The following is a 24072-nucleotide window of genomic DNA, read 5'->3' as shown; positions in this document are numbered from 1 at the left end:
TTAAAAAATTGTTACCTTCTCAATTCTATTTTATGTCTCAGTATTACAGTATTTAAAAGAGCCAGATTCACCAAAGTGGGTGTTTTGAAATATGCATTATTTCATTGACTACTTTTTGAAATCATAAAACATTATCAGAAATGTACTGCATTTGGCAGAGATGAAAGTTGTATAACTTTGGAGTTGGAAGATCTCTGTCTCAGTGACTCCTTTTCAGAGAAGCCAACCACATTGATGGGCACAACAAACTAGGCATTCATGAGATGTGTATTGTTATTTTGGTGGTGGATGTTATGAGTGCCTCTGGTTTTCAACTGTTCTTGCCTTAAAAATGCCTATATATGGTGTGGGGATGTGGCTCAAGCGGTAGCGCGCTCTCCTGACATGCGTGCTGCCTGGGTTCAATCCTCAGCACCACATACAAATAAAGATGTTGTGTCTGCCGAAAACTAAAAAATTAATATTAAAAAAAAATTCTCTCTCTCTCTCTCTCTTAAAAAAAAAAAAAAAGAATGCCTATATCTTAGTCCCAAAGGAATGGGATGTGATATAACTAGGTAGATAGTTCCTTTCTTTAGAAAAGGTAACATCTAACTCAAGATACAATCCTGTATTTTTAGTCTTTTGCTCCTCTAAAACCACAGTTAAGAAAGTAAAAAGGCAAGTTCCAACCTAGAAGAAACTTCACAACATACATATCAAACAAAGTCAATTACAAATAGGATAAAGAATCAACCACAGACTTGACTAGACACCTCACAAAATATTACAAATAGTGAATAATTATACAAAAACATGATCAGTATTAGAGAAACTAAGATTTGCAGTAAGACACTACCATAAACCTATTAGGATGACTGAAATCAAAGAGACTGTATCAGTATTTGTGAAAACATGAAACAATTGACATCATCACTTGAGGTTCGTGCTAAGGTTGGAGAAGGCAGTGCCTACAAGGGTCATCAGCATTTTATCCCCATCCTTGAGTTCTTCACCATGTGGTTTGGTTTCAATTTTAAACATTATCTGGAAACATCTCTTAAAGTGCTACAAATATTCTATTGTGTAAAGAGAGAGTGGTCCTAGTAGGGCTTTGAAAACTTCCTGTAGTCCAAGGGTCATGAGCAGTAGAGCCAGAGTTTGGTTAGTCTAGTTTACAATCCATCCCTGTAGATTTCTTTGAGTAACATCCTGGCATGGTTGGATTGGAGTCTAGTTCAGCACTGAGGAAGTTGCTATTGGTGGTCTTAGCAACCAGTGACAACCCAAAGACAACCAGTGGCATCCCAGAGTTGACTCCTTTCCTGTGGTCTGTGTAAATATAGATGTTGGGCATGAACTTGTTGAAGATGCTTCTTGCAGAATCTGCAATCTAGTTTTCCATCTGAGGTGATAAATGTATGGAGTATACTATTCCTCTGATACATTTAATTTTTCCTGGATCCATGAGCTTAATGGGTTTCAGGACCTTACTTTCAGGACAAGAGAAAACCACTTTGCCTCCTCCCCTGCAGGAATTTTTCATCACACAATCTTTAGCTCCAAAGATTCATCACCAATTGCAAACTTTCTCTCAACAAAGAAAGAGCTGTTACCTTGAGAACATCAACAAAAGGGTCAACTTAGTCATTGATCACTCCTCATACAGTGCTCATTGGAATGTAAAATGGCACAATAACTTTGGAAACAGTTTAGCTAGTTCTTAAAAAAGTGAAAAATATGTTTTCTTATGATCTGAGCATCCCACTTCTTGGTATACAGCTAAGAGAAGTGAGATTATATATGCATACAAGGAATTGTACCTAAATACAAAGGGTTTTTACTTGTAGTGGCCCCAAACTGGAAACAACCCAAATGTCCATCAACAGATGGATTGCTGCAATACAAGGGAATGCTCTACAGAAATAAAAAGGAATTAGCTATTGAGACACAAGAAACAATGAGTAATCTAACATTCAAGGGTAGCTTCATGTTTAGAGAGAGTGGCTATAAATAAAAGAGCAATTAATTATGAAGACATTGACATTTAAGAATGAAACAGACAAACTGGAATGCGACTGCTTAGAGTACTGAAAGGAAAGTTGATCTTTTTGGCAAGTAGTAATCCATATTAGTGAATCCACAGCTTGTTTTAAATATATTTACCTGAATATACATATAACCTTATATACATAAGCCTTAGTGTGTGTACATTTCAAATTCAACTATTTTCATCTGATGTTAAGCAAATGTGAATGACCTGGCTGTATGATTTATAGTACCTGGCCAATGTAAATGTGTAACAATTTTGAACAATAATCTTTTCATAAATAATGTTGATTAAGTTACATGGCTTTAAAGCATTTTGTATTAACATTAAAAAGCTTCACACTAATTTCAACAGCATAGTTTTAGGCAAAACCAATGTGAGCAAAGTTGCATGGTAATTTGTCTCTCTTCTTTATTTTTGTCTATTAACTGCTCTTTGCTTCTAATTAAGCAGAACCTTCTTGCTTTGCCTTCCATCTCTTGAAGCATTCCAATTCAGCTAGGCTTGTCTCTGCTTCTCCTCTGCTCACCCTTCAAGATTTCCGAGGCAAGAAATTTCCAAAAATCAGAAGTCATCCTTTGATGGCTATCGTTAGTGTGCTTAGCAAGTGTTTCAGATTCCCCAACTTCAGGTACATACTGGTTGTACTTGCTGGCCCTTTCATGGAAAACCATGTGACTGTTGCTGGCCAAGGAGTTGAGGCAGAAGTGATAGGTGCCACCCTGGAAGTTTAAGCACATGTTATAGCAAGAGTCTTTCAGAATGATAGTGAGAAAAATCTGAGTGACTGTGGTGAACCGAAGCCCCGCTGCAGTGATAGAGATGTAATGTGAACCAGAACAAATAAAACCTTTATTGTATTAAGTTGCTGTCACTGGAAGGTTATTCCTTATCACAGCACAGTGCAGCCTGTCCTGACGGATACAGTAACATATTTTGTAGTAGCATTCTATGGAATTAAATTAATCTTTGTTTTGTAATCCATAGGAGTGACTCTAATGATAGATTTTCTGCTATGGGAAAGGGAGCACACATTCCTATTTTCTGGGAACTGACTGGGGCAAAACCAAAGCAAACCAGAGCAAACCAACAACAAGAAACACCTCTACGTGATTTGCAAAGCATGTTGTATAAGCAGCTACGTATCCAATCTACCTACAAGGTTGATTGATGCTGATGGTTAGTGTTTTGAATCTCTAATTAAAAATGAAAATGCAAGGTGTCAGCTACAGATTTTATCTGCCCCAAACACCCTTTTAAAATTTTCTTGGCATTTTGATCCTCAGACATTAGCCAAATACTTAGGAAGCTGATAGAAACCATTCTATCTATAGAATTAACTACTTAAAGCACAAAATGGATGGAGAGTTTCTTTCTTCTTGCTTTAATGAATGTGATTAGTGTAAAATTAAGAGGTCAGAGAAAACTATTTTGCAATTGTCAAAAAAAACTTAGTCAAGCATCTAGATTGATAACATTGCCTAACTCTTCCTTCACCCTTTCCCCGCAAACAACAACAACAACAACAAAAACCAACAACAAAGAACCCAAACAAAACTTAAGTGGGAAAAATGCATTTTTAGGATGATGACAGTGGCTCACCAATAATTCTGTAAAATATGACTAACAGTATTGGAACAAGAATAAAGATTTTAGATTTTGCAGGGAGGAAACACATAAACATAGCAACTTTTTTTTTTTTTTTTGCTATAGACAAATCAAATTCAACTTCTTAATATTAAAATCAGCTACCTGCCAGAAACTCAAAAACGTTTTTTATGAACAGTTTTTCAAAGACACTCAAGTCTTCCCTAAATAAAATTCAATGTTGAATCAGCAGAGAATTAAATATATTTATTTTAAAAAGCACAAGCAAAAGGGCATCTGATATTTTACAGACATTCCAACACCTTCAGGAAATTTGAACTCACACCAAAGGGTCTGATAGTCATTTGAGCCTCCATCTGTACTGGAACACATGTGCACACATAGTGCACATTGAATCAGCACAGTGGAAAAAAGAAAAAAGAAAAAAAACCTGGTCTTAAACTATAGAGGCTTTCTACCATTCTTCTTAACCACAAAGTCTTTGGCAGCTTGAAACATCAGTGACTTGGGTGATCTGGTCACAAAGCTCTCTTTGGTACTAGAAGCCATAATGCAGACTACAAGCAACCGCTACTCCAGGGACATGGGGACTCTGAAGTAAATGGCTCAGAAGAAACCTAACATCGAAGGACATTTTGGGGAGCAAACTAAAAAGGAGGAATTAGATGCTCCTTTTGTCTTGGATGGCTGCTTCTCACTTTTCTCTAAGTTTAATTATTTGTTTCATATCATCAGCTTGTTGTCAGAAATTTGGAGGTGCTAAAAATAATTTTCATTTTTCTCTCTTGAAACCTTAAACATCATTGCCATTTTAAAATTCTTGGTTGTCTATGTAAAACAGTCTTTTAACACATATTCTGAGAGTGAAATACAGAAAAGCTTGAATTTCATTGGGGTAAATTCATGAACAGATTGGGAGAAATGTGTATTAAAAGATATTAATTAATTGTTACCATTTATTACAGTTTTATTGTGCTAGATATGTGTTGCTTATTATACCTAATATATATCATTTCATTTAATCCTGACAGAAACTCTGCTGTTATTACCCCCATACCACAGATGAGAAAACCAAATTTTTAGGAGGTCACTACTTGTTCAGGATCATGCAACTTGCAAATATGAAGGAAGCAGGATTCAAACCCAGTCCCATCGCTTAGCCACTATTCTCTGTTGCTTTCTCAGACCCTCTTTTTCTACCTTTATAAAATGATAGTTTCTCTTGAAAGAAGGTTTATCCATCCTTGAAAACTATCATGGTTTCCATTGGAAAAGAGAGGCAGATGGTTTAGTGCTTTTGAGCTTAGACACCAGAACCATACTGCCAACACCAAATCCCAGGACTGCCATTTCCTAGGTGTGGGACTGTAGATGATTCACGCGCATTCCCTGTGCTTCAGTTTTTACCATATAATCATCTTGGAGAGATTCAACGAATTAATATGGATAAAACACAAACAGTGCCCAGCAGATAGCATGAAAATATAGGTGTTATTATCATCACATATGTCCATAAATATTATATAAACATACTGAAATAAATCACACCCCACAAATCAGCTATCGAAGCTCAACCACTCAAATGGTAGAGAATGTCCTTTTCAGGAGGTTAAAAAACAAAAGCCACAGTGCAGCTGTGACTCAGAGATGTCCCAGTCCAGAGCAGGATGCAATGAAAAAATGACGGTGTGCCCCATTGTCTCATAAACTTTCTAACTCAACCTCTGACCTCCTTGTCTCCCCCCAAGTAGAAATTCACATTCATGACACAGTCATCCCATTCTGAATTTATCTTACATTTCAACAGCTCTTTGGGCCATCTGAGTTGATACAGTTCAAATTTCCTGCTGGCCAGGTAGCACTAATATCTGCATTTCCCTTTTATTCCCTCCACATCATCTCAGGGCTTTCTTCACTGAGGAGGCACTTCCAAATTCTGGGTGAAAATTGAAACTGGAGTAGCAATCGGGGCAGGAAGGCCAGAAGTAGGGGAGGACTCATTAATCAGGGGCCAGAACCGCTGCCGATGAGGACTCTGGGAAGTGGGGCACATTCTTTTCCCCACCTGAATGTGGAAGTGCTTGCCCTCTCTCTTCTCTTTTCCTGTAATGCCTCAAAAAAAAAAAAAAAAAAAAAAAAAAGTGCAAGCTCTGGCTCCTGGCCAGCGGGGTGATTCTTTGTTTAAGGGAAAGTGTAAAGTATTTTCACATTAAATGAAGAACCCTAGACATCTCCAGGAATCCGTCCTTTGAGGGCTTGTTAAAATTCAACAAAGACCTATTTATACTTTAAGAGAGAACCTCTTCATCCTTTGCTGGGTTACCTTGGGGATTTTCATTTTTTCTTTTCAACACCGCTCTTTTCCATCTTTCACCTCTTTTTAGAGAAATCATGGTCAAATGCATTTTCTCCTCAAATTTCTCTTGTTCTTTATTAATCTCATCTGTGCTCTTAATATTCATATGTGTAGTTTTTTAAAATTAAGATACAAAAGTTGATTTTAACCATCTAGTCCATATATCAGGTGTGACAGATTTTGATTTTTAAAATCACAGAAAATTTATCTAGAAACTGGTATTCCCTGAGTTTGTGATTTGGCTCCTCATTCCAGGTTTTGCAAAAACTCTTCCCTATCCTCAATTTTAACAAAGTTTTGCCAGTCAATATATTTAGAAGGAAATATTGCAAAGAACTTAATCCCCTCTCTATTTATATGGATGCATACAATTGCCGTGCATTTTTAGTGATGAAAAACCTATATTCACAAGAATAAGAAGACTGTAAATGTGAGGAAGGGATGTGCTCTGTCCATTAGCCAGCAGAGTGCCTCACATAGATTAGTGACATTTCTTACTTGCATGGTAGACTGACACTGCATTTCTAGGCCTTCTGGGGTGTGAGTGCCTTGAAGATGGAGACTGTGGACGCAGCCTGGGCATTTCATTCTGCATGGCTGTCTGGCCCACTTGCAGTTGTGTCAACAGCCATCTCAGAATTGTGCCTGGTGGTGCATCCAATTCTGTATCTTCAACATACGTATACAGCAGGATTACTCTTTATTATTGTTGGAGAATTCCCCCTCAATATCAGAAGAATATGTAAGTTTCCTGACCATTCATATCCAATCAATTTATCTGGGCTAATGTAAAATTTATGTGCACAACCTCCTTTCAGAGGAATCATGGTCAAATGCATTTTCTCCTTAAATTTCTCTGTTCTTCTATTTTGTAACAGAGGCTATGAAGAGCATTATTCATATAATTTAATTGTCTGAAAAATTAGGTTGAATCATAGACAGGCCTTCTATGATATCTTGGGGTAAAACTTTAAACAGTAAAACTGGAAAATATTTATCAAAAATCAACTTATCATCCACCTAGTTACTCATCATTTATCCCAATCTATTTATGAAATGAGCAGCCACGTGTGAGAACCACTCCTGTGTTGCGGTCAGTCCTTTGAGGACATGATTTTCCTTAGAGCCCTCTTTATGAATGACTCTTTTCTCTTCTCATTCCTTTACCCCTGGGCCTAAAGATGGGGCAGATGTGCTTCATTGTCAATTTCATGTCTGGTAATCCTTTCTCCTTAATTCAGAAATCCTTATAGGTTCAATGCTAATGCTTGTGAAACTATATATTTTTCTTTTGTTGTGCTCATTAACTGAATAATTACTCCCCCTTTTCTTTCAAGAAGTTAATTTTGAGATAAAGAGTTGCTCTCTTCCAAAACTATCACTGACTTGATTTTTGGTAATTTCAAAACTTGGCTGCTCCAATCAATCTGGCTTCTTGGTTTCTTTGCTTCCTCATCTCTGAAATGATCACCTTCCCTGAACATCAGACAACCAGTACTATAATTATGTCCTATAGTTTCTTTTGTATTAATAACAATAAAACTTATCAAAAGATCTCAATCTTAGATATCTCTGTCCATGATTACTCATTTTTTCAGTTCTTGTGTATTTATACCTGCAGGCTGAAATAAATTAATCATTCTACTTGTTCATAACCACCCTTTCATGTCCCTTTATTTACTAAAATTGCAATTTGTGACTCATTATTATAAGAATTCTCTCCTTGCAGTATAGGTTTGCAGAATTTCCTACCTGTTTAACCTGTAATTAAATCAATCTCTTAGCCTACTTCACATTTACCTTTATACAGCTAAATATGGCCTCGGAAGAATACAACATAATGATTGGCTTCCTTTAAATTTATGACTGCTATTATCAAGAGGTCTTTTAATGCAACTTAACAATTGTATTATATTTCCCCAGTTCATTCATCCTCCCACTTTCCCTGAAAAATATTTTCTACTTTTTGTTCTTTCCTTAAACTTCAAACACTTCCTCCTAAATCCTAAATCTGGCCAATGAGTTTGCTTCCAAAGAATATAGAAATAAGCACAAGGAGAACCAACGAGTACCTCCCATAATGACTAACCACCTACTTGCATGTATTCCTTGGACAATGGACAAGTTAAGGGTGTTTCTACCCAATGACAAGCCCTTCTGGAGAATGCCTGGTTTTTCTTCTTTTTAAGATATTCTCCTTCCTGTATCATTTATCCCCATTTTCTACTGGATCATTTATATCAACTTTCAAACATGTTCTTATTTCTCCCAGGTGAAAAAAATAATTTTATTGAATGTACCTTTCCACTCAGCTACCACTGATTTACTCATTTTCTTTTATAGAAAAACCTTTAAAATGTAGTCTAAATTAACTATTCTTAGTTCTTCTTCTACCTTCTCTCTTAAATTCTTTCCAATCAAACTTTTGAATATATTACTCTTATCAAAGTTTATTATCAAAACATCCATGAACTCCATCTTGCTAAATCCAATGGTTAGTTCTTATTTACCATCTGTGGAGTTCCACACGACCCTGGCTTCTCAATCTGTCACCAAGCACTGCTCAGTCTAATTTTAAAATGCATCTGTAATCCTACCAATTTGCACTTTCTTCATGGCTATTGGTTTAACACAAGTCATCATCATTCTTTTTTCTGAATAATTGTATAACCTTCTAGCTAGTGACCCATTTCCTCCATTATGATCTCAACAGTTCATTGTGTAGCAGACTTAAGAAACATCAGTTTATACAGGTCACTCATCTACATAAACTCTCCAATGGCTTCTCATCTCATGAAGAGTAAAAGCCAGTCCTTACATTTGTCTGCATAATCTGGTCTGGCTAGGGATCTGACCATCTTCTACTGGATGCTCTATTCTAACCATACTGGTCACCTTGCTCTTCCTTTCATACTTCAGACATAATTTGCCTTCAAAGTTTTTGCATTTGTTTTCTTTATGGAACAATTTTCCACCACAAATGTATGTATGCCTATATCATTTTATAGATGTGTTTAAATATCCTCAGGCATTTCCCATCTATTAAATTTGAAATTCCATTTTCTCTATTTTTATATAGCTTCCTTTATTTTTTCCATAACACTTATCGATGGCTAACTGCCTGTATATTTTACTTGCCTGTTTTTTCTATTATAAGTATATGTCTTCTTTTGGTGGAGCATGTGCTCCATTCTGCTCTGTTAACTACTGTATTTACTAGAATAATAATGCCTGGCACATAGTTGCCATTCACTAAACATCTACCCAATGAATAAGTGGATTAATGAATGAATGATATAACAATGCCCCTGATTACCAAATGGCCAAAGTCATTATTGTGATCCTGGGGGTTGGCAGAGGTGACTTTAGCAGAGAAAATGAGAAAGATTTTCTTTAAATGTCTTTAGAAGATTATATATTAATAAAAGACTCTGAGAATTATGTCAGTATATTTACAGAGCCAGAACATATATGCAAATTGTGTAGGATTCTTTCTTATATTTCCTGATATATAGCTTACATGAGAGTCATTTAGTTTTAAGAATATTGTTTTTTCAAAGATTTTGATAGAATGTTGTCAGTGTATCTTCTAGAACTTAATGGTTAGATATCAATTTAAAGAGAACAGAAAATTCACAAGATTCCACCAGCAATAATAAAAACAAAATAGGATGATTTTCTAATTAAGTGATTTTCATTAATTTTATGGTATTAATTCCTTTATAAATTAGAAACAGAGAAGCTAACTTTTAATACCAAATGAAGTACCATATGAAAAAGGGAGACTTGAACTTCATGATATAAATTTCACACCTGGATTTTATATAGACTTGTAGACAATTCCATTCGTCCTTGAAAGTTCTTTTTCACTGTGATCAGTTATTAGTATCTCATTTTGGATACTTGTGAAGTTTTTGTATCACTTTGTTCATCAGTCTATATTTTCTCTTCTGCCAATGACTATTGAGTTACTTCGGAAGGTTGGATCTTCTTTTTTTCAGTGAGTGCAAAGCAACCAGACACAGATTGAAGAATTCCAAATACTGTGAAAAAAAAATCTGACTAAATTAGCAGAGGGAGGAAAAGAGAAGTGGAAAGAGCAGCCGCATGAGTTCACGGGCCTGGCTTTTTATCCTGCCTACTCTCAGGGCCACATCAGTGGCCTTGCTTTCATGCCAGAAGCAGTGCAAGTCATAATTAGAAAATTGAATATTGCAAAGAAAGGGGAAAAGGCCCCATCTGTGCAGCCACTTTAACTACAAGTCCAGAACCTGTTTTACAGCTGAGGCACAAAGACTGTATTAATACATGTGGTTAGTTCCTTCTCTATACATACTGTAGATTCATTGTGTCTGCTTTTCCTAGGTGGAGCAAACACAGACATTCAATATTTCGTTCTCTCTTTGCTGTTACACTTCCTTTCTCGCCAGATGCAGCAAACCCCTTCCTAAGCCACTCTGTCTGTACTGCTCTGCACGTTGACACCAATCAGCTTGCAAGTGAGCAGGGCTGTCAGCGCTGGATATTTTCTTCTCCATTGTCACTGGTCTAATGACATCCTCTGGTTTATGCGCTTTTCTCTCCAACACCACCATAAGCTAGAATAACTCACTCAGTCTGGGTGTTAGGCACCTCTCCTATAATTCATGCCAAGTGAAGGAAATCCCTAGACTTAAGGACAAATAGTGTAGCATATGTACTGAGTACTGGGCAGTCTCCATGTGTAAACTTTCCATTTAATGTAATGAAACAAAGCATCTCAATGTGTATGGTGCTTTTTTTTCAGATAAAGAAGTAACCGGGGATGGGAGGCCCTGGTACAACAGGGCCATTATTTCTAAAACCATCATGGGACTACACCAGGGCTTTATATATTTAGGTTGATTTCAGAGTGTAGATTGTTATGGGAGCTTAACAATGGGTTGTTAATTATTACTTAAGCACAAGTGTTGACTGAATCATAACATTAATGGATCTCTTTGGGAATATTCTTCTAGATAGCAATAATTTATCCAGCCTTGGTATTAGGGTTTAATTAAATGTGTTTACTCTCATACCAGCATGGAAATGCCACATACCTTTCTGCATTCTCAGAGGCCTGGAGATCTCAGAACATAATAGCTGTTCAAAAATATTATTTACTGGGTTTTCATAGCATCTTTTTTTTATAACTTCTTTGCATTTTTGCTTTGTTCGAGCTGAGAGCTGTATTTTGGTTTCTGCAAGAAAAATTACCGAGGACTGATGTTTTAGGATTTTGTTTAGTAGTACTCTTTTAGTCAGTTTTTTGCCCTATTTGACTAAAAGACCTGACGAGCAATTTTGCAGGAGGGAGAGTTTACGTGGGGGCTTATGGTTTCAGTCACGGTTTCTTCTATGAACAGACGTCTTAGTCCATAGAAGGTCAACTCCATTCCTCTAGGCTCCAGGTGGGGTAGAGCATCATGGTGGAAGATTGAGGTGGAGGGAAGCAGCTCAGATGATGATCAGAAAGTAGAGAGAGAGACTCTACTTACCAGATACAAAATATATATATATATATCCCAAAGGAATGCCTTCAAGGCCCACTTCCTCCTGCTACACCCTACCTGCCTTCAGTTACGACTCAGTTAATCCCCACCAGGGGATTAATACATGGATTGGATTAAGGCTCTCATAACCCTATCACGTTACCTCTGAATGTTCTTGCATTGTTTCACACAGGAACTTTTGAGGAATACCTTATATCTAAACCATAACATATTGGTCATTGGAATTGCTCCTCTTTTGAATTACTCTTTGTTAGAATGGAACAGATGATTTGAATTAAAGAGAACAAACTTCAGAACATACCATTATGGAAAAATATCTGCATTTTAGTTCATGTTCTTGCATCAGGAATAGTAATACATATTGATCTAATATAACACACACACACAAACTGATTATTTTTTCTTTGTTCCAATTAGTTATACATGACAGAAAAATGCATTTTGATACATCATACATAGATAGAGTACGACTTATCATTCTTCTGGTTGTACATGATGTAGAATCCCAAGGTTATATATATATAATGTCTTATTCATTTTACTATCTTTCCTCCTCCGCAGTCCGGCTGCAGCAAAATAACCGGGGGGTGACAAACAACTTGTGTAGATTGATACAGCAGGAGTGGAAGCCGTTTATTGTAGGACAGGAGTGGTATTTATACATTCCACACAGCTTATCTAATTAACATAAAATAGATACAGCAGTCAACCAATAAGGAATCTCCCACACTTAATTGCTCTATTTTGTTACTTCACAAACCACTCCCTCTGGCATTTTGCCAGGCGCCATCCAGACTTGTTTACAGACTCTAACATTTCTCTGGCAAAATGCCAGGCACCATCCTGACTTGTTTACAGACTCTAACATTATACCCCTCCTCTTCTTTCACTCCCCTCTACCTAAAGTAACTCTATTCTTCCCTAGATGCCCCCACCTTATTATGAATTAGCATCCACATATCAGAGAAAAAATTGGGCCTCTGTTTTCTGAGGATTGGCTTATTTCACTTGGCATGATGTTCTCCAGCTCCATCCATTTACCAGCACATGCCATAATTTCATTCATTTTTATGGCTGAGTAGTATTCCATTGTGTATATATACTACATTTTTTTTTACGCATTCATCTGCTGAAGACCACTTAGGTTGGTTCTATCATTTAGCTATTGTGAGGAGTTACTATAAATAATGATGTCATTGCATTATTGTAACATGGTGATTTTAAGTCTGTTGAATAAAAACCAAGGAGTATGATGGCTGAGTCTAATGGTGGTTCTATTTCAAGTTTTCTGAGAAATCTTCATACTGATTTCCATAATGGTTCCACCAATTTTCAATCCCACCAGCAATGTATGAGTGCATCTTTTTACCCACATCCTTGCCAACATTTATTGTTGTTTGTATTCTTGATAATTGCCATTTGACTTGGGTGAGATGAAATCTCAGTGTAGTTTTAGTTTATATTTCTCTAATTGCTAAAGATGTTGAATATTTTTTCATATATTTGTTGATCAATTGTATTTCTTCTTCTGTGATCTGTCTATTCAGTTCCATAGCCCATTTATTGATTGGATTATTTGTTCTTTTGGTATTAAGTTTTTGAGTTCTTTATATATCCTGCAGATTAATGCTCTATCTGAGGTGCATGTGGTAAATATTTTCTCCCATTCTGTAGGGTCTCTCAGTTCACATTACTGATTGTTTCCTTTGCTGAGAAGAAGCTTTTTAGTTGAATCCATTTCATTTATTGACTCTTATTTTTACTTCTTGTTTTGTTAAGAAAGTCAGTTTCTAAGCTGACATGGTGAATGAAGATTTGGGCCCACTTTTTCTTCTATTAGGCACAGGGTATCTGATCTAATGTCTAAGTCTTAGATTCACTTTGAGTAAAGTTTTGTTCAGGGCAAGAGATAAGTGTTTAATTTCATTTTGTTACATATGGATTTCCATTTTTTCCAGTACCATTTGTTGAATGGGCTATCTTTTCTCCAGTGAATATTTTTGGCACCTTTATCTAGTATGAGATAACTGTATTTACATGGGTTTGACTCTCTATCCTCTATCCTGTACCATTGTTCTATGTGTCTATTTTGGTGCCATTACCATGCTGTTTTTGTTACTATGGCTCTGTAGTATAGTTTATGGTCCGGTATTATGATGCCTCCTGCTTCATTATTATTGCTAAGGATTGTTTTGGCTATTCTGGGTCTCTTATTTTTCAAATGATTTTTGACCAACAAATATTGAGAGCAATGGCTGGAAAGATCAAGAGCCAACTCCATCTTTGATCTTATTATAACCAAATTGTTGCAGGTTTCTTCTCTACTTGCATAATACAGCTTACAACATATGACAGCCTCCACACTAAGTGCTAGAACATATAACAACCTTAACACTAAGTGCTTACTAAAAAATTTCTTCTTTGTAAGTATGAAGGAAGTCAACATTTTCTAGCTTCTCTTGACTGTAACCTGGAGTTTTTGCCCTTCTATTTCTCAGCTCTATTTAACTAGTCTATGTGTCCAGCTTTCTTGCTGTTAATAGCTGGGACCTTGAATTTCAGACATTTGCTTTGGCACTCTCTTGAAGGCCAGGTTTCAGAAGCTTCCTATATGATTGGCTGTCTGTTCAGTCAAATATTGACCTAGAGAACCTCTTGACATCCCTCAGACCCTGGTGAATAAGCATTTATTATGCAAATATCAGTTTTTTTAATTACTGTAGCACACCTTATCCTATCCTGACTAGTAAAACCCCTTTTTATTATGTTTATACATCAATAACTATTCTCTATACTAAATTGGGAGTACATGTGAATTTTATAAGCTTATATTACTACTTAGGGCATATTAAATGTTCATCATATGAAGGTTAGTTGCTGCATGTGGAATATATAATAAGTTAATTAAAATAAAAAGAATTGAGGCTACTAAGCAAACCTATACATAGTTATAAAAGTGTGTTTATGTATTTATTTAAAGTAAGAAAAGCAGTCTTGTAATCCAAATAGATTGGCTGTCTCTTTTAATATATCAGAAGTAGTTCATATAATTTAGAAAAATCTCCTACCATATAAAAATAACCTCATGGTTTTAGGATAAGGCTATACCCAGACCTCCTTCATAAGTGATTCTTAGAAATAAACTCCTCAATTCAAGAGAGTTCAGTTAGAAAGTCTTCTGAGAATCTGAACAAATTATTTTTCGGATATTATGCTATTTTCTTGGCCTCTGATCTTGGGAAGTGTTGGCATACGGCTCTGGTTCCTGCTCTTTAGATTTGTTTCCTGAATAGAGAAATCCTGGGCACTGTTTTCCTTTGTTCAGGTGGTTGGTCGTGTTTCAGGGCGGTGCTCACAGGGTAGAGCACTTTTATAGCTATTTGCCTCAATCTGGCCTGCTCTGCCAATCTTTGTTCCACTTGTGGTCAGTGAACCCAAACTCCAGAGACATTAGTTTCCCACCCAAAATGCCCACCCAGGCTGGGAGCTTGAATTTAGCATTTGCTTTTCTTGTCACTTTCATCTTTCTCCATTTGCTTTTACTTTACTCTGGTTCTCATTGAGTTGAACCCAGCATGGTTTTCCCTTAGTTGACTGCTGTGTTGTTCTAGGCATTAATATCATTGTCAGCACAGTTGTGCGAACAAGTTTTATTGGTTATTTTGGGCTGCTTCTGCCAGTAGGAAGACTGAGGCTAGAATAGCAATCAAATGCCTCGGAGAACCATTTGTTCCATGTTTGTCGTTTGCCAGTTCCTTGAAGAGAATTTCAACTTGCTATTTGCAATGATGTTTACTGTTTCTGGATAAAAGAATTCCGAAGTCAATGAAAAACCTGGGAAAGAAAATAAATTTCACCCATAGTCCCATCGTTCAGATACACACTTAAAACTTTGGTATAGTGTTCAGTTCTTTCTTTCCTTAGCAGCTATGTACAGTGAGTTAGAACTAAAAAAAAAAAAAATCATGCACCCAACTCAAGCAGTTTTTAAAATTGGCATTGCACCATATATATAATTTTTTGTATTCAGCTTTTCAATTCAACATCATATTGCAATAATCATCATTCATTAACTATTCTTATAAAAAATGATTTATTTGTTTTTTAAAGGAAGAAATGTTTTTTAACCCAGGGCCTCATATGTGCTAGGCAAGCACCTTACAGCTGAGCTATCGCACCAACCCCCCAAAATGATTTCAAATGACTAAAACAATCCTATATAGGTGAATTGCCTTATATGCAAACCATTTACTTCTTGATGTGATACGGATTATTTTTCAGGTTTGTCTATGAGAGAATATTTGGAGTCACTTTGTTTACATATCAATTTGTCTGCATGTAATTATTTACTTAAGATGACTTTCTGGAACTGACTTTCTGGGTAAAAAAAGTATGAAAACTTTTATATATCTCTATTATTATTATTACTGTTATTATTTCTATTATATAATAAGTATATTAAATGTTTGATTGGCTTTTTTCTTCTGCTCTTCCCAGTTTGTCAATTTACTGTTAAACTTTATCTTTTTATCATAGGTCATTTAGCTATTTAAGAAATTTCATTCTCTCAGTATGCCTTTATTTATATACATGGAAATATACCTTACAATGAGACCATACAATTATTTTCCTATCATTTCTTCTTTGAAAATTTGAGAAGAATTACCATCATAAAAAAATCTAGTGTAGAACCTTTTATTGGAATTAATTGTTGAATATTTAATTAATTTCTTACAAAGTTTATTTAGAGCTTCTTTTTGGTTCAATTCTGGTGATTTATATTTTCCTAAAATTTTCTATTTTATTTAGGTATTTGAATGTAGCATAAAACTTAATTCATTTTAAATTTCTAAGCCTCTGTCATATTTTTTGTATATTTAATTTGTTGACTTAAAATTTCCCATACGAGTTCTATTTCAGTCCGGTTTCAAATAACATTTGCTTCATGAATTCTAATGCAGCTTATCAATGTGCACTCATGTGACAACACAGGGTAACATGTTGAAGACTACTATGTTTTTCTTTGTGGGTTGTATCAACACACTTATCAACAATTTCTTTTCATGGCCTCAAAATACACTTTATCTCAAATTAGTATTTCTTATCTGTCATTAGTTTTGTTCTGTTAATGTTGTCATTAGTTTGACATATCTGCATAAATTTTTAACTTTCCTCTCATTTTATTTTTTCAATGATTTTGAAAAAATGTAATCAGCCTGTGCTTTCATACCAATAAGTGTAAATTATTAGTATGAAACATAGTATTCTATAAACTCAAGGAAAAGATAATGTTATCAATCAGTGAAGGATTTTCAAAGAAGCTAAATTGGACAGTCTTTACAGAACAACTTCAGGGTTATATTTTGAAGAAACCAGAGCCTAAGGCCAAGAGTCGATATCAAAATGCAGAGATCACTGCAGTCTAATACCTGACAGGATTGTGGTGTAGGACACAGGCTAGACATCCAGCAGAGGCATGGTGAGGGCATGATTGGGGCTGCTCTGCATTTCTGCTTCTAAAATCACTGTAGTTTACCTTCAGTTATCACAAATGTTATCAGAGAAGAAATTTCACATGGAATGAAGTGGAGCATAAGAGCTCTATCAGAACATAGTTAAATCAACACAAGGATAAATAAAAATCTGGGCCAGGTTTACCAGACATTTTGTCTGTCTGAAATTGTCTGACATGATGCAATTTTCAGTTATTCTCCTAGATATTCCCTTCATTCAGTGATATATATTTTGTGTTTTCTGAATTCTCATATTTTTCTTTTTTTTGTTTCTGTAGTTATTGATTTGGTTGTGCCACATTCTATAAGATATTTTTTAAAGTGACAGGAGACTGTTTTAAGACATTTATGTTCTGAAGATGTCTTCAAATTATCTTCACAATTGATATGTTAGCTGCAATAGAATTGTTAGGTTGAGAATTCTGTTAGGTTGATAAGTATTTCCTTTCAGAATTTTGAAGACATGACTTTGAGTTCTTAGCATTTCATTCTTTCTTATTCTTAGTGTTTCTGTTCGAAAGAAAGGGGATACCTCTTTTTTTGGTCTTATATGCATCTTTGTATATTCCCTTTTTTCTAAACTTGTAGAATATCTTCTTTTCTGTATTACAGTATTGAAAATTTCATAAGGTTGTGCTTGGTGTAGAACTAGATGGGCATTTTAAATTTAGACATCCAAATCTTTAATTCTGGGAAATGTTCTTAAATTATATCATTGATGATTTATTGTTTTCTCAGTTTTCTCTTGCTGTAGTGACTTATTTATTCTGATATTACATCTCTTGCTAAATCTCTAGTTTCCTTGTCAAATGGTTCTTGTTTTGCATCTTTATTTTTTCTAATCAAACCTTAGATATTTTTTTCTTTTCTTTTATGACATTATTAATTGCCAAGAAAATTTTTATTCTCAACATTCTTCGTTGTTTAAAAAAATTTTGTATGTACTTGAATCATAGATTCAGTGTTACTCTGAGATTATTAATAAGTTATTTTTCCCATCCCTATTCATATATTTCTTCCATTTCTTTCTTTTGTTTGCTTTGGCTTGATATTTCATATGAGAGGTTTTCCCAAATTTCCTGTTAATCCTGGATTCCTTAGTGTATTTAGGAATGAATGATTTTTCTGAAAAGCTGATAATAAACTCTGCTTGTATACAGGGCCCACTGGAGATTCACAGTTAGATTATTTCTGCCATTTGTTGAGGTTCTCTCAATGTGATTTTCTTAAAACCTCTTCTCTTGGGCTGTCCAGGGTTCCCAAAGGGGAAAACAAAACAAAACAAAACAACAACAACAAAGTTAGTTTTCCCAGAGTGAAGTCCTGGCTCTAGTATTCAGTGAAAAAGCTGGTAAAATTGTGCAGAACATCTTTCCATTCAGTTTGCAGGTGTTCTCTTCATCTTCCTGTCGTTGTTTATGTTTTTGCTCATTCTGTAATAGCTCATTTTCTCTTAACTGGCATCCCTCTTTCAGACAGAGACCCTCTGAAGTGTCTGGAGAATAAACCTATGAGCATGCTGTAGGTGAGGGAGATCACTCATCACAGAGCAGAAGATATCTCAGGAGACAACTGCTTCCCTAACAGATCTCAACCAGATCTTGCTCTAACAGATCTTGCTTTTCTCAACCTCCAATCCTCCTTACAGAGGTACTTGAAGGCATCAGTTCTGGGGCCCTCTGAAGATTCTGCAGGGCAAATTATGCCAAGGTTGCGTATTCATAGACTGTCATTCCAAAATTGTGAAGCTATCTCTCTGCATCCACTTTCTGTCCTCTGGTCTTAATTTTTTTTTTTAAAAAACAGTCTCTTTACCGATTGTTATAACATTAGACTTCAGGAGAGAGCAATATAAAACGTCCCAAAGCCATTTTTGATTTTAAGTATTTATTTCTTTTTTTTAATATTTATTTTTTAGTTTTAGGTGGACACAATATCTTTATTTTATTTTTATGTGGTGCTGAGGATCGAACCCAGTACCCCACGCATGCCAGGCAAGCGCGCTACTACTTGAGCCACATCTCCAGCCCCTTAAGCATTTCTCTTATTATAGCATGGGCTCCTGAAAAAATTATGTTTTTAAATGTAAATGGAGAGTTTTGTGATTTAAGAGGGAGTTTAACTTATCAAACTTTATTATTCTAAACAATATGACTAAATCTACTTGAGTACTTTATACATTCTACTTATGCTTTTTCCTATTTCTTTTGTCCTTTGATTTTGTTTTTATTAAATATGTATTTATTATTTTTCTAGAAACATATGACTATATTATTGTATAATAAATGATTAACTCTTCTTATTCTTTTAAAAATAAGTTGAAATATTGAGAATGCTTTTACACTTACTTTCCTATCTTTGTCAATATGATTTGTAAATCATTAGAATTTTCTTTGAATTATTACCCTTGTATTAAATGTCTTATTTTGAAATAATTTTCACTTTTTAAAAATTTAATTGTGTTACCATTTTTATCTACATTATTTAGACTGTAATTGTTCTTCCTGCTTCTATATGAAATCTTACAGCACAATTTCCCAATTGTTAAGTTTTCTTTTTTTTTTCTTTCTTTGATTCTTTGCAGGGTCAACTAGTCATTCCCCAAGCAGCTTTATTAGGAATGCTAGCATATTTTCCAACTTTTGCAATGATAAGACTATTTCTTTGGTAGTTCTACAAATATTTTGGCTCAGTGGAGAATTGGAAGCTAATTTCTTTTTACTACCTCTTCTGACATTATGTGAGGTATTGCTTTTGGTTTTGGCTGTGCTGTGTTTTTTGTTTCTGTTCTTTTAAAGAACTTTTTTTTTTCTACAATTAAAAAAAAAATCTGTCACTGAATCCTCATTCCTTAGAATAGGTAGAAGATTTAATTTTCATCCTTGAAATACCCATCCTTCTTAACCTAGTTCTGCAAATCATGTACTTATCAATATTGGAGAGGAGGTGGGACAAATGTCCTAGTTTAAAGTACTGAGGGGATTTCCTAGGTAATTTCTAGAGATTTTGATGCAAAAACATGGAAAAAGTCCTGGGCTTCCCAGCTGCATTGGCCCTCCTAGATGTAGACCTTGGTTCCTATGAATTACCTTTGTGATATCTATTATCAAGTTCAGCAATTTCTTGATGCTTCTCTTAACATGGTTGGCAAAATGAACCTGTAATTAACTTCAAATATCAATTTGACTGGGATAAGGGATACCTAACATAAGTGGTAGATGGTAAAGCAATAGTTGTAGGTGTATCTGGGAGAGTGTTCCACGAAGATATTGACATTTGAATCAGTGGACTGAGTAAGGAAGCTATATCCTCAATGGATTGGAAGAGGCACCATTTCATCCGTGGAAAGCCTAGAAAGAACAAAAACGCAGCAGAAAGGCAAACTTGCTCTCTCTTAGAGCTGGAACACTCATCTTCTCCTGACTTCAGGGAACAGAATTCCAGGTTGTAATTCTGTTTCCACACTGGAACTTTCAAGTTAAGAAACCTTTGGTATCAGCCTGGGAGTTTTATCATTGGCTCCCCTTGTTCTCAGGTCTACAGAGTGAGACTCAACTTATATCACCAGCTTCTCTGGCTCTCCAGCTTGCAGATAGCAGATGGTAGATGGTAAGACTTTTTAGCTTCTATAATTATGTGAGCCAGTTCCCACAATAAATCCCTATCTATCTGTATACCTACCTATCTACCAACCTCTTATTGCTTCAATTTCTCTGGAGAGCCCTGACTAAATCAGGGCATTTTTGCACAGCTTGTACTAAACTGTACAATAGATTTGAGCATTTTCATTTGGAATTTTGTCAGCTCCCCTGAGGAGTGATGGAAAGCACTCTGTGTCTACCTCTCTGGCTGTCCCTCCATTGCTCCCTCTTCACAGACTCCAGGCTCATTTTCCTAGCGTGAAGATAATATGCCCCCCTCTGTGTTCAGAGTTGATGCCATAAAATCCTCTAGGTTTTCCTAAGAGCTTAACTATTCAGAAAAATTTCATAAAGAACTTGTGGCAATTTCTCTCTTCTGCACTGTCTTGTATCTTTCCTAAAGTGATTTAGAGCTCAGTACCTGCAGAAAGAGAAAGGAGAAAATAAGCTAACATCTCAACATGGCACCCAGCCCCATAGCTTCAGAGAAAAAATGGGCTTCTCTAAGCCTTTTTTTTTTTTTAACATGGGGAATCTATTCATTTTATTCAAATTACTGGATATATTTGAATTAAAAAAGAATTTTAGCAGAATATTAGAAGCCAATTTGAGAAGCAAGTTCGGATTTCTTTTCAGTCCAGCAAAAATGCTCTGTTCATCAACCGTCAGGATATGATTTCACTGATGTTTCAAAGCACAATAAGCCAATACAAATGTGAGTCCCATTCTTTGGGAACATTTTGTACTCCTTTTAGAAAGCTTACCTGTCCTTTGATGTAAAATCAAATTAACATTCTTGACAGCCTCATTACAATGTTGACAAATACTTTGTATGAAGAGGAAAGAAGGACCAAATACTTGCTTTAGGACTTGTAATATATAGGGTTCCATTTAATCACTCCATAGTAAGTAGGTAGATCATCATGATATGTTATAGACTAGAGTTCCTCATTCTGGGTTGCTTTCCTTGAACAGTGCTCCCTCTTATCATTTTAAATGTTCCCTGAAGACAGCACTGACATGTGGTATCAACTGTGTGAGTGAGAGAAACAGGGTGGCCACAGTGGGAGGCAATCAGCCAAAACAAATTGGGATAGAGATGAGAGACTGTGAGACTGAAAGGCTCTTGTTTGAACTTGGAGTTGAACAAGAATGGCCTGGGACAAAACCAGAGCATTAGACAAATTAAGAAAATAAAATATTTGGAAATGTGTTCTTGGAATAATAGAGAAGACTTCGAGGTCTGGCGTTTAACCAGAGCCTAGAATTAGTGGCTCCTTGTTCTAAATGAAACAGTTATTACAAATGTAACAAATTATGGGTAAATCAAGTTCAAAGGAAGAATTTGACTCATTCTTACTCCTAATTCTCTAAGAACAGAGCATACAATTTTCTAACAAATCTGATTTTGAGACTATTGGGGTGAGTTTTTTCAAAGTTTTTTTTTTCTTTCAAATTTTCAAGTTATTCTTGACAAACTGAGAGTATGCATAAATCACCTATAAAGAAAAATGCCTAAGTTGTGTCAGAAAATCTGGAATGGCATCCCAGCTATGTCACTAGATATGTAATCTTTCTGTTTAATTTATACATATATATTAGAATTATTATATTTATTCCACATAACTAAGTACAACATTTCACAAAAATTCTATGTAAAGTATAATCTACTACTCACATGTTAGCTATTGCCATGAATATTTATGTACTACTCATATTTCTTTAAGACTCTTTGCTGTATACGAGTGAGTTCATCAATATTGTAAATAGATGTTAAGTTGGGCATCCCTAAAGTGCTCTTTACACTTGCACCAGAGTTTGCTAGCTACCCACAGAAGGTTTCCTCCCTTCTTCCATAGAAATATAATTGTAGTTCATACCTGAGTTTATGTTCAAGTGATTTGTGCCATTTCCAGTATACTTTCTATATCAGGCACTGCTTTCTTCAGATTTTTCTTTCTCTGTCTTTGAGCTCCAACTTGGATATGATGACGCTTTAGAGGATGTTGGAGAAAAACATGAAAGAAATCTTGGTCTTTGAATTATTCTGTGAACAAGAGCTCCCTGCTAACTTGGAAGACACACTCTGTATTGTTTGGGTAGAGAAATAAACTATTTTTTCTTAAGCTGCTGAATATTTTGTGCTTATTTGATACAATAACTTATTTAATTTTGCCTAATAAAAATTATACTCATGGCATTTTGAGATATTTTATTGAATTTCTGTCATCACAATAAAACTCAAAGGGGAAAATTCAGAAATGACCCAAATAATGCTCTCCAATTGACATCATGGAATTAAAAGCATTGATGACATACTGGTTAAATGAACAAGGAATTTGATTTTTTTAATATTGAGATAATTTGATATTTACAAAATAATTGTGAAAATTATACCAAGGATTTAATTTATTCTTCATCCAGTTTCTTTTTATGTTAATATCATATAAAATTCTTTGTTTACAAAATATCTTCATTTGTAAAATGAAGATATTAACCTTGGAATAACAGTGTTAACCAAAGTGCAGGCCTTATTCTAATTTCAACAATTCTTCCATAAATGTCATTCATCCATTTCAGGTCTAATCCAGGATTCTGCATTTTAATAATTGTCATGGCTTCAAGTTTCTTTCAAGCAGTGACAATCCTTAGTCTTCACTTGTTTTTCGTGAACTTGACACATTTGAAGAGAACTGATTTATTATTTTGTGTAAAGATCCCTCAACTTGGGTTTGTCTAATATTTTCTCATGATTTGACTGGATGTATTGAATTAATAAGAATTGCACAAAAATTATGTTTTGTTTTTCCTCAGTACACCATATCAGAAGGTACAAGACGTTGATATGTACTACTGGTGAAGTTAGCATTAATCACCTGGTTATGGGTGCCTACTAGGATTTCCCACTCTAAACTTACAATTTTTCCTGCTGGATTTAAGTGGAGAACTACTATGTAAATACACTGCTTCAACTTTAACTTCTGCACTCTCATTTTAGGATCCATCAGTGGTTCTGGCCTGTGGTAACTTTTACTCTAATGTTAAACTGGTGAGTTTCCATTTCCCCCAACTTCTTCTCTGTTTATTAATTGGAATTGTTTTACAAAAGAAGACAGAACTTTATACTTATTTTTAAAATTCATTTATTTGTTTTAGTAAGAACTTGCTGATTTTTAGGGATTTCATCTCAAGTACCAGTTATTTTTTTGTTCATGCTATTCTAATTTTATCCATCAAGAGATCTTTAGCTTGATCCCTGTGTCATTTCATTATGATTCCATCTAACCCCCTGACCCCCAGCTATTTGTTTTCTGGTATTAAAAGATGCACAAGACCCATCTATAGTTTTCTGTTTCATTTCTAGAATTAATCATCTCTCCCAGGAGTGGTGGTT

At 35.2% G+C, this 24072-nt stretch overlaps 1 pseudogene; it reads right to left on the bottom strand.

Annotated features, from left to right (window-relative positions):
• Positions 1-912: 912 nt before the first annotated feature.
• LOC143404845 (RNA 3'-terminal phosphate cyclase-like protein pseudogene) lies at positions 913-1384 on the bottom strand (annotated as a pseudogene).
• Positions 1385-24072: the final 22688 nt, after the last annotated feature.

Source organism: Callospermophilus lateralis, chromosome 1, assembly GCF_048772815.1.
Source record: "Callospermophilus lateralis isolate mCalLat2 chromosome 1, mCalLat2.hap1, whole genome shotgun sequence".
NCBI lineage: Eukaryota > Metazoa > Chordata > Mammalia > Rodentia > Sciuridae > Callospermophilus > Callospermophilus lateralis.
This window is presented reverse-complemented; position numbering and strand designations above follow the sequence as displayed.